Source organism: Trichosurus vulpecula, chromosome 6 (genome assembly GCF_011100635.1).
Source record: "Trichosurus vulpecula isolate mTriVul1 chromosome 6, mTriVul1.pri, whole genome shotgun sequence".
Classification (NCBI taxonomy): Eukaryota; Metazoa; Chordata; class Mammalia; order Diprotodontia; family Phalangeridae; genus Trichosurus; species Trichosurus vulpecula.
In genome coordinates this window covers 159,310,504-159,325,760 of record NC_050578.1, presented here as the reverse complement: position 1 = coordinate 159,325,760, position 15,257 = coordinate 159,310,504, and positions in this window count along the sequence as shown.

Below are 15,257 nucleotides of genomic sequence, written 5' to 3'. Positions count from 1 at the left end.
TTCCCCTTCCAATTCTTTCTTCCACAGCTCTCATTTATTTTCTATTTTTTTCCTCAAGCACTTTCATTTCATTCATAAAAAAATTAATTCTTTTTTTAGAACTTTTATTTCATCTCTCCCAGGAATTCTAGCTGGGTTTGTGCCCAACCTGTATTTGTCTCTGAGGCTTTGATAGCAGATGTTTTGGAATTATTCTCTTCTTCTGGGTTTATGTCTTAAGCTTCTCTGCCACCTTAATAGGTCTTTATGATGGAATTCTTTTTTTGTTTGTTTATTCATTCTTCCAGCCTACTTCCTGATTTCAGATTTGATGTTAGGGCTGGATTCTGCTATATTTCTGGAGGGTTTTTGGTCTGGATCTGAGCAACAATAGAATGCTGCTGGACTCAGTTCCTATTGGCCAGCTAAAAGGCTCTGGTCTGCATCCTGAGCTCTACTGCTCTTTGGAACACATTATTCTATCCACTCCTACATTTTCTGGTGGGTGCAAAATAGTCTTGCATTATTAAAATTTTCTTTCCTTTTTTTCTGAAGATCTTTCTCCTGATTGCTTCTAGGAATGGTTGTTTCTGAATTGAATTGTTAAATATAACTCCTGTGTGTCTTGGAGTTTGCAGTCTTCGTTTTTTGTTTTTGTTTTTTTCTGGATGTGATCTGTGAATTCTTTCAATTGATATTTTGTTTTCTATATTCAGAAATTCTGGGCAATTCTCTTCTATTATTTCCTGAATTATAGTGTTAAGGTGTTTTGTCCTGTCATGTTGTTCTAGGAGACCTAGGATTCTTAAGTTGTCTATGCAATCTATTTTTGAGGTCATTATATTTTGCTTGCATATTGAGCATATCTTATTTAATGTTACTCTCTTTTTGCTTCTCTTGTAGATTGCCCTTCACTTCTGTATATTTGCATTTCCAATCAATTGTTCTCTCTTTTGTTTCTTTGGTGAGACTTGCCACAGCAAATTGCAGTTTTTCTATTCTTCCCATTATTTTTGCCGCACAGGCCATACATTCTCTCATAATTCTCATTTCTCTTTAGAGAGGAACAGTACATTGTGCTTCTGTGTTCTTGCATTCCACAGGGTCTTCTGTCTCATCAAGTATTTGATTATTTTCCTTTGCTTTGTAGTATTCATTCATATATGTCTGAACTCATTTACTAGATCTGGAAGCTATATTTCCTTCTGTTGTTGTTTTCACTATTGATTTGTTTACTTATGTTTAAAGTCTTCGAGTTTCTTCTTCCTCAGATTTTTGGTAATTTCAGTCTTTTTTTTCCTTCTGATTTTCCCCTGTTGTTATTTTTTCTTCATTCTCAAAGAGGACCAAGTGAATAGGATTTAAGTGAGGGAGAGCTGTGCAAAGTCAGCAGCCTCACTTTCTCCTCTAGAACTATCTAGGTCCAGTGGCAAGATATAAATCAGGATGACTGGAGATGGCCCTGGATACAAAGGGAGACCTTGGCCTTTTGAACTAATGCCCATTCAGCAATTAAGGCTAGGTAAGAACTGAGACAAAGAGTGGCCTCTTTTACCTAATCAAAAAAAAAAAAAAAGAAATCAACCTGGCAAGTGAAGACCCTTAGGATTTCTGGCCAAAACAGAAATGATCTATGCTATGTGGGTATTCTGAGAAATGCTATAAGATATACTGAATGATATGTTTTATTTAAGACTATGTGGCCACCGTACTGATAAGTTATTATGTTATGTTGTTGTGAATGTTATACTTTAGTTTCTTGAACAATGTTTAGTTCTGAATAGAGTTCCTTATAGTATGTGATTAGACCCTTGAAATTAGCCACAGCAGCAGTCCTCAGGTGTGATTGGCTTTACATTTTGACTATTTACATTTATTCTGAGTCAATCCGGGCCCAAACAATGACCACTAAGTGGGGCTAGGGCTGGGACTTATTGTTGGCTAATCAATGAGAGCCTGAGTGATTTGGGTTTAAGGCATGGTCCTTAGGAAAGAAATCTAGCCTGTAAACCCCAAGATATCTTGAGAGATTTCATCTGATCAAAATTTATATTCCTTTGGGGAGAGTACCTACTAGTAAAGGTATGATTCACTATGTGGACAGAGGGAAGGGAAAGGGGAAGGAAGGAAGGAAGGAAGGGAGGGAGGGAGGAAGAGAGAGAGGGAAAAAAGGAAGGTAGGGGGTAGCTGCAAGCTGCGTTGCCCAACTGAAACTGAACAGTTGGGCACCCAGTGGGGCAGACTGTACTACTCACAGGTTGTTGTTTGTCCTTCATTTTCAAAGAGGATCATGGACTTCAGGAAGGCGATACCATGACTTGCAAGTGAATTGGATTTACATGAGGGAGGGCTATGCAGAGTCACCAACCTTACTTTCTCCTCTGGAGCCATCTGGGTCCAGTAACAAGATATGAATCAGGACTACTGGAGATGGCTCTGCTCATTTTCCCCTATTCGCTTTCTGACTCCATCCCCTCTGATTGTGGTTTCCCTAGAGAGTGGATCTTAACTCAGCTTAGCCTCTTCCCACACTGGACAATTCATAATTCACTAACCTAGGACTCTGCCTCAAGTGACTTTTGGGTGATCAGAATTGGCCCAAGCTCGATGCTATGCCTTTTCTTTGGCTTAGGGGAGTGCTGTACAAATCTCACCACTACTACCACACACAGTGTCTTGTCCTGGTGATTTGACCCATTCCCTCTGTTCCTCAGTTTTCTGGCCTAGCACCAGCAGTTCAGAACTTTGCTTTGCTGATGCTACAGAGTTGTGTACTCCCTTTCCAACACAGTCCAGGAAAAATGCATTCCGGAGCCGGGGTCTCCATGGCACTAGAAAGAAAGGCGGAGAGGTAAGAAACAGGGTGTGTGGTTGGGTTTTGGTACAAGTATTGGAGTCTGGTACTGTGGGAGGTAGAGGAGGGGTGCTGGGCAAGCTTGAGGTCACTGGGCACTGGTTTAATTCATGGGTTGCTTTTTGTTTTGTTTTCTAAATCTTCCTTTGGATTCTGGGTGTCCCAGACCATGGAGACAGCTAAAGTTGCTTTATCTTTGGCACATAATTTATGTTTTAGAGAGACTTGAGAGGTTAAGGGGGATCAGAGAAAATGTGGAGTCCTCTATCTTGTTTCTCATATTAAGCAAAAGTCTTGCAATAGTCTTCTAAGTGGGTTCTCAGTCTCAAGTCTCCTCCTTCAATCCATCCTACGTGGTGCTGCCAATGATTTTCCTAAAGCACAAGTCTGACCATGTCAGTCTTCTGCTCAGTAAACTCCAGTAGCTTTGTATTTCATCGAGAATCCAATATAAACTCTATTGTTTGGCATTTAAAACTCTTCCCGGCCCAGCCCCTTGCTATCTTTCCATTTAAACACACACACACACAATAAACAGTACAACCATACTGGCTGTTCTTCATATAAGATATTCCATCTCTGGTCTCCATGCTTTTGCATTTGATGTTCCCCAGACATGGGATGCTCCTAACCTCCACCTTACAGAATGCCTGGCTTCCTCTAGACTCAATTCACATATCACTGCCTGTAGAAGATCTTTGCCACTCTAGTGCCCCCAGTTGTCTGGGGGTCTGAGGTTACCTTCTATCTACTCTGTATTTATCTTGTAAGTAACCATTTTCACATATGTGATCTTCCCCATTGGAATATAAGCTTCCTGAGGGCAGGGTTTTGCTTTTTTTCTATACTTAATACTTACTTAAAACAGTAAATATAATATAGTAAATGCTTAATAAATACTTGTTGAGGTTGATTGCTTGATAGGTTATTATGAACTGACATAAAATATATATTTTTAAAAATGTTTCAGTAGTTACAAAGTATCCAAAGGCAGCAGAGTACAGAGGGTAATCTTCTGGGCTTGTATTTAGAAAAGCTTAGATTAGAATGTTGCCTTTGTGTGACCCTGGGCAAATCAAAACCATTATGTGTTTCATACACACACTCCCTCTTCCCCATTACTTATCTACTAAGCCATTGATGGATGGACAGAGGGAAATTCTCATAGACCTTTTCTATATCTATGAAAAGTGGGAGACGGTGGGGTATAGAGAACAGTGACTTCTTTGATGTGTGTGAAGTGAAAGATTATTCTAATCTAGTGTTTGCCAGTTTCACAGTTTTCTCAGTGCTTCAAGTCCTTTCCTCCATAAAGGAAAAGACAAAGTAGTTAATGTAATGATAGGGCAGTGGGTCTGGATTCAGGAAAACCTGAATTCAGATCGGACCTTGGATATTTGCTTATTAACTGTGTGACACCAGGCAAATCACTTAACCTCTGTCTGCCTCTGTTTCCTCATCTGTAAAATGTAAAACCTACCTCTCAGGGTTGTCATGAGGATCAAATGAAATTATATTTGTAAAGCATTTAGCACAGTGCCTGGCACATAGTAGGTATTTGGAGTAGGGTGTGTTCAGGGAGGACTGGTACCTCTGGTGTGAGGGCTGCCGAGCCCTTTTCAGGGCTGCTTTCCACTTTTGGTGTCCACCTGATTCTTCCAACTCTTACCTGTGGCTCCAAGAAGCTGTAGCAACACAGCAGCCACACCCCAGTAAACCATTTCAGCAGATGGACGTTGAGGATAGCCAAGGGGCTTAATACCCATCACTGAGTTGGGGGGGGGGGTGTCTACCCCAAGCATGTGAAGACTTCCCCCAGCAGAATGGGTGGCTGGCAACAGTTCGTTCTGGCTGAAAGCGGCTGAAGCAGGAATACTTAGAGCTTGGTTAGACATCAAAGATACCAAGGTCATTCACTGTATCCCAGGCCATTACCAGTCGTCTTGACTTCGTCTTGCCACTGGACTTTAATGACTCTAGAAGAGAGAGTGAGGCTGATGACTTTCTGCCTCACTTAAATACAATTTGTGCAGGAATCAAAGGACATCACCCACACTATTTCACCATTTTTATCTACCTCAGATTCCTATGCTGACAGGCAAGGAAGTGATGAAGCAGCAGATGTGGATGCTTTGGCAGTTGTAGTTATAACCTTGCAGTAGGTTGCCCAAGACATAGGGTAGTCTTCTCACTGGATTGAAACAGCAATGGGATTTGGCAGCCCCTTGGGTGTCTGAGCAGCCTTTTTATTTATTTTTTTTGGAAGGTTTAATAGTATTTTTCCCCAATTACATGTAAAGAAAGTTTTCAACATTCACTTTTATAAGATTTTGAGTTCCAAACTTTTTTCTCACTCCCTCCTCTGACTACTCCCCAAGATGGCAAGCAATCTGATATAGGCTATACATGTACCATCATATTAAACATATTTCTACATTAATCATGTTGTGAAAGAAGAATCAGAACAAAATGGAAAAACCAAGAGAAAAAAAAACAAAACAAAAAAAATGGTGAAAATAGTATGCTTCGATCTGCATTCAGACTCCATAGTTCTTTCTCTGGATGTGGATAGTATTTTCCATCATGAGTCTTTTAGAATTATCTTAGATCATTGCATTGCTGAAAAGAGCTAGGTCTATCAAAGTTGATCATCACACAATGTTGCTGTTACTGTGTACAATGTTATCCTGGTTCTGCCCACTTCACTCAGCATCAGTTTATGTCTCTCCAGGTTTTTCTTAAATCTGCCTGTTACTCATTTCTCATAGCACAATAGTACTCCATTACATTCGTATGTCACAACTTGTTCAGCCATTTTCCAGTTGATCATCATCCCCTCAATTTCCAAATCTTTGCCACCACTAAAAGAGCTGCTATAGCTATTTTTGTATGTATGAATCCTTTTCCCTCTTTTATGATCTCTTTGGGAATACAGACCTAGCAGTGGTATTGTTAGATCAAAGGGTGTTGAGCAGCATTTTTAAAGAACTGCACTGTTCACCTCCCAGAGTGAGGAAGGAGCTAGAAAAGGTACCCTAAAAACTGTCTGCTTCCCTATTTTCTTTTGTTTTGTTTTCTTTCTCCTTGTTTCTTCCATTCGTTGCAATTCTTCTATGCAACATGACTAATGTGAACATGTGTTTAATAGGATGTATATGTAGAGCCTACGTCAGATTGCAGGCCATCTTGGGGAGGGAGGGGAAAAAAATTTAAAACTTATGAAAGTGAATGTTGAAAACTAAAAATAAATAAATTAACTAATAAAAAAATTGCCTGATTCATCCAACCCTGGTGTGTGGTCAAAACAAAAAAATGCACAAAAACTTTTGTAAAGAGGGTTCCACTCACCATCAGAACATAGAATGTGCACATGCTTATAGATAACACAAAATCCAGTAGACCTGAAAGACAAACAGCTCTTGCTGCTAGAGAACTCAGCAGGTATTGCATCCAAATAGTAGCCCTGAGTGAAACAAAGCAGGCAAATGAAGGTTAGCTTACCAAAGTTAGAGCTAGATACACATTTTTCTGGAGTGACTGCAGTGAAGGGGAGTGCCATGAAGCTGGTGTAGATTTTGCAATCAAAACTAATCTAGTCAACAAACCTGTATGCCTACCAAAAGGAGTGAATGACAGGCTCATGACAAGTCAACCCTCATCATCAATGTGCCGAAAAAGGACAAACATATAATTCTAGGTGACTTTAATGCCAAAGTAGGCACAGACTACCAGAGACGACAAGGGGCTCTTGGGAGGAATGGAGTCAGAAAAAGCAAAAGCAACAGTCACTTGCTACTGAAGACTTGTGCATCTCATGACGTTCACATTATCAACACTGTCCTCTATTTACCTAAATACAATAAAACTTTGTGGATGCACCCTCACAGCAAGCATCAGCATTCAATAGACTATGTCATTGTAAGGAGAAGAGACAGACAGGCTGTGAGAGTGGAAGGTGATGTGTGTTGTAGAGTGCTACCAGAAGACTTAATGTCAATAGATTAGAGCACTCCTCTGAGCGTGCACAGTTTGTTGCTAACTGGGAGAGAAAACTGAGCAAGTATTCACATGGAGGTCAGAAGAAGTGATGTAAGATACTCTTAAGGTCTCTCTGAAGAACTTTGGAATTGTGTGAAATGGGAGACTGGCAAAGGACCCCCCAGCATGGCATACCCTCATCAAAGAAGGTGCTATGCTCTATGAACAGCATAACTGTAGTAGCTCAAAAGAAATATGAGATGTGCAAATTTAAAGATATCTTCACTATAAATGTTCATGTGGACTATTTGTGCCCAATCTGTGGTAGAGCCTTCTGAGCTCATATTGGTCTGATCAGCCTCAGTCCTATAATGTTAAGCAGAGTGGGACTTTTTTTTTTAATGTTTTCTCTTTAGAATGCAAAGTAATCAAGTGCCTTTGATTAAGTCTTGCTAGGTGCTAAGCCCCAGGCCCACCCCTCTTTTGCTGATTAGGTGTGAAGCCTTCAGGCCCTAAGAAGGGTATATAAACTCAGAGGTTAGCATTTTGTTTTAGGCTCTCACTCACTGGAAGAGTGTCCTGTGATTTGATTAGATGAGACTCTGGGCAGCTGTTGTTAAGAGCACCCTGGCCTGAAAACCCAGATACTGAGGCTTCCGCAGTAACTATGTACTGAGATGTTGGACAGAAAGCAAGAAGCCTGTCCACTGGTTTGTGTTATTTGACCTGTTAATATTTTCTGTTTGTAATTTTTGTTTGTATTTGCTCTGAAGTTCAGGATGCTGGCTTTTCCCCCTGAACTAAGTGAATTATATATGTATATTTTATGAAAGTGAGATTGTTAACCCCTTAAAGTTGCTTTCCTTAGAAATTTAGATCAAAGAACCTGTGCTGGCAGCTCTTGTTGCTGGTTTTGTTGGGTCTTACACAGCAACAGTAGCAGCAAGCCACATTGTTGTTATAATCCAACACACTGTACCCTTGACTCCAACATACTGATGTCATTTTGGTACTCTTCAAGAATAAAGGACAACAATCAATCAATAGGCCCTATATAAATGTTAACTACTAGATGGGAAGAAGAGGAAGAGGAGATAAGGAAAAAAAAATCTCTCAACAGTAGCATTTTGAACATATTGGTGGGGTGTATAGGGAGTCAGGAGTTGGAATGGGGTAGATAAAGATGATAGATAGAAAATGATTAGCTAGGCATTTGACTATAGAATTGTTGGGATAGGCATTACAAATTTTATAAAAGAAATAGGGCATGCTTTAGAAATGAATGTGTATCAGTGACTAACAATTTTTAACAATTCTTTTGGGGCCTCATTACAGATCTTGGATAATATTTTTCAGAGTGCAAGTCACTTCAACGCCACTTACTAATAGGCATTCACGCTGCATACTTTAGCTATTTGTAAAATTTTCCACTTCGTCAGGAGCTTTTCCTAAGTATCAACTGGCATGTAAGAACAGGTAGGGAACAAGTGCAATGCCTCCCTTGAGAGGCATCCATCTCAGCTCCAAAGTAGGTGTACTTTAAAAGATAATGTGATGGGAGTCCAAGAAACTCTGAACCTGTAAGGCTGGTTGGGACATCACTCTATACACTGCATATACCCAGACCTGTTCTTGGAACAATCAAGAGGTCAGTCACTTTCACAGAAACTTTATTTTGCTCATACTCAGCCTGTTCCTTGATCTAATCGTGGATCTAAAGTTGGAAAAACACTTTCTCTACTAGTCCCAGATGGAATCAAAGAATATTTCCTTTAGTACTGGTGGAGGGTTCAGATGTCAGTGAAGTTGATTTTGAGAATTTTAAAGTTTAAGAAGTTTCCATATAAAAACCAAGGGATTGGCTAGATGTGTGGTGGGTAAAGTACTGGAATCAGGAAGACGAATTTTCCTGAGTTCAAACCAGCCTTTCACACTTTCTAGCTGAGTGACTATGGGCAGGTCACTTAATCCTGTTTGCCTCAGTTTCCTTATCTGTAAAATGAGCTGGAGAAGAAAATGACAAACCCCTCCAGTATCTTTGCTAAGAAAACCCCGAATGGGGTCACAAAGAGTCAGGTACAACTGAAAAACAACTGAACATAATAACATGCACATCAAAATATACCCTATGTCATATAGAATTTTTAGGGGGAAAATTGGTTGAAAAAAATCAAATAAGTAATAGTAACAAATCCCCAAAATGTCAAGGATATCTATTTTAGGAGTTTCTTTAAAGATCTGTGATTTTCGTTGTTGCTGTTGGTTTGCCTACCCCCTCCACTAATTAAAATCACAGCTCCCTCTTTTACCTTAGTAGATTGAGTTGCTGTGGCTGAAAAAAATTTTTTTCACTGATGGCCAACCAACCTTGTGGTGATAAGCCTCTTCAAGCTTATGTACATTAACAGACCTATATTTGAGACAGTTCTACCATGGGAGGAGTTGTCAGAATTTGCCTCCGACTGGTAAAGCTTTTCCAGAATGTAGAGGTCAGTTACACAGACAATGATAGAACTTTAGTTATTCAAAGTCTATTTTTGGAGGCTTCATTTGTCCTCAAAAATTTCCTTTCTCTACACAATTGTAGGGAGTGTGGACAAGGGTGAAGATATTGTAGCTTTCTCTCTGTGAAGTGATAGATTATTCTAATTTAGTGTTTATCAGTTTGGTACCTTACTCAGTGCCTTACCTTGTCTTCCATAAATCAAAAGGTAGAGTGGTTAGAGAAATGGGTGAAAAAATATCTCTCAGCAACAGCATTTTAAACAGGTTGGGAAGATACATAATTAGGCAATGAAATAGGGCATATTTTAGAAATTTATTTATACATTCCCTGAACAACTGTTATGATAACTGGACTTGAGGGATTAGAAAATATCTTAGAGATCAAGGCCAGTGTCTGATTTTAAATATCAGGTCGCTGAGGCAGAGAGGTTCAATGACTTGCCCAAGATGACAAAGGTAGTAATGATGAAGCCAGAACTGGATTAAGGTTTCCAGTTCTGTGCTTTTTCTACTATATATTAGTATTTCTTTTCCCCATTTAATATATAATTAGATTTAGGTTACTGATTTGGGTCCATGCTTTGAGATTCATTCCTAGGCAGATTTATATGAAATTTATTACTTTCAGCATACCATTGATACAAAATGCTATTGATACCCATAAAAATATAATTAAATTGTTGGAATTATTCTAAAAAAAATGACTAAAAATATCTATACCCCTTTGACCCAAAGATTCTACTGTCAGGCATTTACCAGAAGAAAATCAACAAAACCAAATAGAAAAGCCCCAACTAATCGGAAATATTTGTAGTGAAACTTTTTGTGGTAGCAAAGAACCAGAAAAAGCCCTTTGGAGCCATGCTTGTTCTTCGTTATTTTGAAACATTCAATTTTGATTTTTTTGTGTGTGTGATTGTTCTGTTTACTTTGTGGTTGTCACTGTGTATGTTGTTCTTGCTTAGAAGCATTTGATTGGATTCCCTAAAGTTGCTGGGAGGGAAAATATCTAAGGATTGCTTGGTGAGTAACCTATTAATTCAGCATAAGGTATGGAAGTTTCCTGAATTGGGTATAGAAGTTTCCAAAATAGAGCAGAATGGTTGCTAAATGAGTAGTGGAGGTAGAGAAAGGAGGGAGGAGAGGGGCAGGTTAAGAGCAGAGACAGCTTGCTACAAATGCACAAGGAAGTTCCCAAACTCAAAGAAGTTTAATTAATTCCTTTGTAACTACTTGTGCCTCTCTTCCACCCCCCACCTCCAATCCAAGGAAAATAAAGTAAAAAAGTATGCCTTTATCTGAATTCAGGCTCCATCAGTTCTTTCTCTGGAAGAGGAAGGGGAGAGAAATCACCTTCTTCCCCTCCCCACTTTCAACCTCTTGTTGGAAGTCCAATGAAAAGAAATGATGAAGGTGTCCTAAAGGCAAAGGTCCTTAAGCGAGCAGGTAAAACTGTTTCCACAGTTTTTATACCATGACTGGAGTCTATCCTTCTTGACTCAAAAGAGTACATCCTTCTAATTCTCACTATCCAATCATCTGAACAACTCTCCAGTCACAGGGACCAATCAGAAGATGGTAGCATTAATGTCCCAATTTTTCTACCTGACCTCCAGCATTTGTCATTTTCCTTTTCTGTCATGTTGGGCAATCTGATAGGTGAGGTGATTATCTCAGAGTTGTTTTAATTTGAATTTCTCTAATCAATAGTGATTTAGAGCTTTTTTTTTTTCTGTGACTACTGACAGTTTTATTTTGTCTTCTGAAAACTTGTTCACATCCTTTGACCATTTAGCAATTGGGGAATGGCTCATATTTTTATAAATTTGGTTTGGTTCCTTATATATTTGAGAAATGAAGTCTTTATCAGAGAAGCTTGCTGTAAAATTTTTTTCTCAGTTTTCTGCTTTCCTTCTAATCTTGGTTGCTTTCCTTTGAATTTTGGCTGCATTTGTTTTGTTTATACAGAACCTTTTTAATACAACCAAAATTATCTATTTTACTTCCTGTGTTCCTCTCAATCTCTTGTTTGGTTATAAATTCTTCCCTTATCCAAAGCTCTAACAAGTAAAATATTCCATGCTCTTCTAATTTGCTCATATCACTCTTTATGTATAAATCATGTACCCATTTTGGCCTTGTATTAGTATATGCTGTGAGATATTGGTCTATACCTAGTGTCTACCAAACTGCTTTCCAATTTTCTCAGTAATTTTTGTCAGATACTGAGTTCTTGTCCCAAAAGCTTGGATTTGGGGCATTTATCAAATATTAGATTACAATAGTCATTTACTACTGCGTATTGTATACCTGATCTATTCCTCTGATCTACCCTTCTATTTCCTTGTTTTTCTGTGCCGAAACAACCTTATTTTAAAAATACATATAAAGATTCTTTCTTTAATATTGATTAAAATGTTTTTTAATTTCACATCCCTTTATCAAATGTTAGCAGCAGTTGTCAAGCAAAGGATGGATGTGCACTTGTCAGTGATGGTATAAAAGTAATTCCTAATTGAGTATAAGTTGGATTCCATGGCCCCTGATATTCATCCAAACTCTTAAAATCTGTATAAATTGAATATCTTTGTGTCTTAAAATAATTGCAAAACTTGCTGGTTGCCAAGGGGACAAGTGTATTCAAATTTCCATTGACAGTAAAACTAGATAAGGAAACTAGGGGAAAATGGAGATAAGAAGGGAGAATTCTCATTCTCTTTTCCCAAAAGGAAATTTCTTCCCCCCCCCCCGCCATTTAATAGTATTTTATTTTTTCCAATTATATGTAAAGATAGTTTTCAACATTCACGTTTATAAGATTTTGAATTCTAAATTTTTTTCTCCCCCCCTCCACTCCCCCCCTCCCCAAAACAGCAAACAATCTGATATAGGCTATTCATGTACAATTATATGAAACATATTTCCACATTAATCATGTTGTGAAAGAAGAATCATATCAAAAGGGAAAAACCACGAGACGGAAAAAAAAACAAAACAAAAATAAGAGAAAATAGTCTGCTTTGATCTGCATTCAGACTCCATAGTTCTTTCCCTGGATGTGGATAGTATTTTCCATCACTAGTGTTTTGGAATTCTTAGATCATTATATTGCTGAGAAGAGCTGCTTTATTTCACAACATAATTATTGTCACGGCATAATCATCGCACCCTGGGGCAGGGTGAGGGGTGGGGTTGATTCAGTCCAAAAATTAGTTTGTAACATTTCATCATGTAATGTTTGTATGGTATAATTCTGTTCATCACACTGCCTGCAAGGTAAACAGCAGCAATGTATTCACCAGTGGCATATGGATACACATTTATCTCTCACTTATTGGGAGCCAGAAGCCTAGAATTCTTAGCACAAGTACATTGTCGGTATATTTCTCAAAGTCAACTTGTATGGTTTGTTTAGAGTGCTGCAGTACTATTGGTATTGTTACTCAGTCAAATGAAGAGCTGTAGGTACAAGGGGAGCTGGCTGGCAGGTGAAGCTCCCTTGAATATATCACATGATATGGTAAGACTTGCATCTTCCCAGTTGTAATGTACGTTCACAAATGTTTTGTGCATCCTAATCTTATACCAAAGACAGCTTAGTAATAAATACTTTTTACGAATACCAGCACAATTTTAAAAAAAAGCTTCACATAATTGTTGCACCTCAGTTTTTTGCAAAAACAATTGGCATAAAATCTGCAACAATTGTGTGGTGAAATACGGTAACTCTATCAAAGTTGATCATTGAACCATGTTGTTGCTACTGTGTACAATGTTGTCCTGGTTCTATTCACTTCACTCAACATCAGTTCATGTAAGTCTTTCCAGGTTTTTCTGAAATCTGCCTGCTCATCGTTTCTTATAGCATAACAGTATTCCATTACATTCATTTGCCACAACTTGTTCAGCCATTCCCCAATTGATAGGCAACCTCTCAATTTCCAACTCTTGGCCACCATAAAAAGAGCTGCTATAAATATTTTTGTATATGTGGGGCCTCTTCCCTTTTTTATGATCTCTTTAGGACATAGACCTAGTAGAGGTATTGCCGATTCAAAGGGGATGAGCAGTTTTATACTCCTTTGGGCATAGTTCCAAATTGTTCTCTAGAATGATTGGATCAGTTCACAACTCCACCAACAATGAATTAGTGTTCCAATTTACCTACCTCTTCTCCAACATTTATCATTTTCCTGTTTTGTCATGTTAGCCAATCTGATAGGTATGATGTGGTACATCAGAGTTGTTTTAATCTGCATTTCTCTAATCAATAGTGATTTAGAGCTTTTTTTATATGACTATAGATAGTTTTGATTTCTTCCTCTGAAAACTGCCTGTTCCTATCCTTTGACCATTTATCAATTGGGGAATGGCTTGTATTCTTATAAATTTGATTCAGTTCTCACTGGGCTCAGCTGCTGCTACTACTAGCCTCAGGGGTCTTTGCTATCTATTCTGGTTGTTAGGGGGATCTCTGATATTTCTTCCAACCTTTCAAAGCTCACAACCTATTCAATTCTGTTTCTCTTTCATTTCCCTAAGATTAGGAAAAAAGAAACACATGTCAAAAATTCAGGGATGTATAGTACTAGGTTGGGAGGGAGGTCATCCTACTCCTCCCTGGTAGATCTTAGAAGTCCTCCTCATTCAAAGATGCCATGGAAGAGAGGTACTGGTCATCAGCTCAAACCTTTTGTTTGCATATTCAGTTCTCATCCAGGAGCTAATTAAAAAATATTTCATCACTGTGATGCTGATGGGAAAAAAGGTGAAGGGTTTTTTTTTTCCCATTAGACCCATGGAATGGAATCAGGCAGGGCATACTGTGCATGTACTAAGGAGGGGACTCACACTTATTATTACCCATCTTTGCTTTAAGACATCTCTCCATATTCAGCATGGGGTCAGAGACGGAAATTTCTGATAAATCCTGATCTATGTCCCTTGTGACAAGGGGCCTTCTGGGCCCCAGAGTGTACTAGAATAAGTAAAGGGACTAGAAGTTAGTGGATTTATTAGAACAGGCAAGTTTTCAGCAGAGTTTCAAATGGAAAAGTTAAAGAAACAGAGGAAATAACATACAAAGACTTGGTTGCAGAAGAAAGGTATATTTACCTGCATAGAGTGGAAAGTCCAAACTCATTTGAAATAGGATTTGATCATGGTTTGTTAAGTGGGTGGGGATAGTGCAGTAGCTGGTTCAATTGCCGGGAAACACCCACTGTCAGCAGTATAGATTTCATCTCCAATTGGAAAGATAGAATCAAAACATTAAAAAAGTTTAAGAAAATCCCAGCTGTCTTTGATACAAGTCTAGGCTAGTAACAAATTTGCATACTGGACAAATAACAAAGGATCCTTAACTGCAGTGCAGTTTAGAAATGAGACTCTAACTTCCAAAATGCTTTTCATCAGTTCAGTAACAATTTGTGTATCATATTGACATTTAATTTTCATAAAACTACTTTTTTTTTTTTACAGAAGCAATCCTTGAGTGCAGCCAAAGCAGTGGTCCAAACAACAGGGACTTCTATGTTAGAGAGAGAGAAAGTGAGCATGACCAGCAATATAATAAGTAGGACAAACATGGCTTGGGAGGTGCCAGGCATTCAAGCAACAAAGCTGAGGGTGTTATTGCAAAGGGAGAGTTTCTCTATTGGGTACAGTGTTTGGGCGTGGAATCCAGCCTATAAGAATAGGTTCTTTCAAAAAGGAACTTATTTCAACAAGTATCTAGGAAAAATAAAGTAGCATTTGAAGGGGATTTTCTTTGTTCATTTTCTCATCTAAGCTAGAGACTCTCCAGGGATCACATTAGACAAGAATTTTGGGGATGGATGGGCCAATGATCATCTGATTCTACCCAATCGTTTTTGAAACTTGTAAATGTTTTTTGATTTAAAAATTCTTTTTTCACTTAGAAATCTACTTTTTTTTTCTC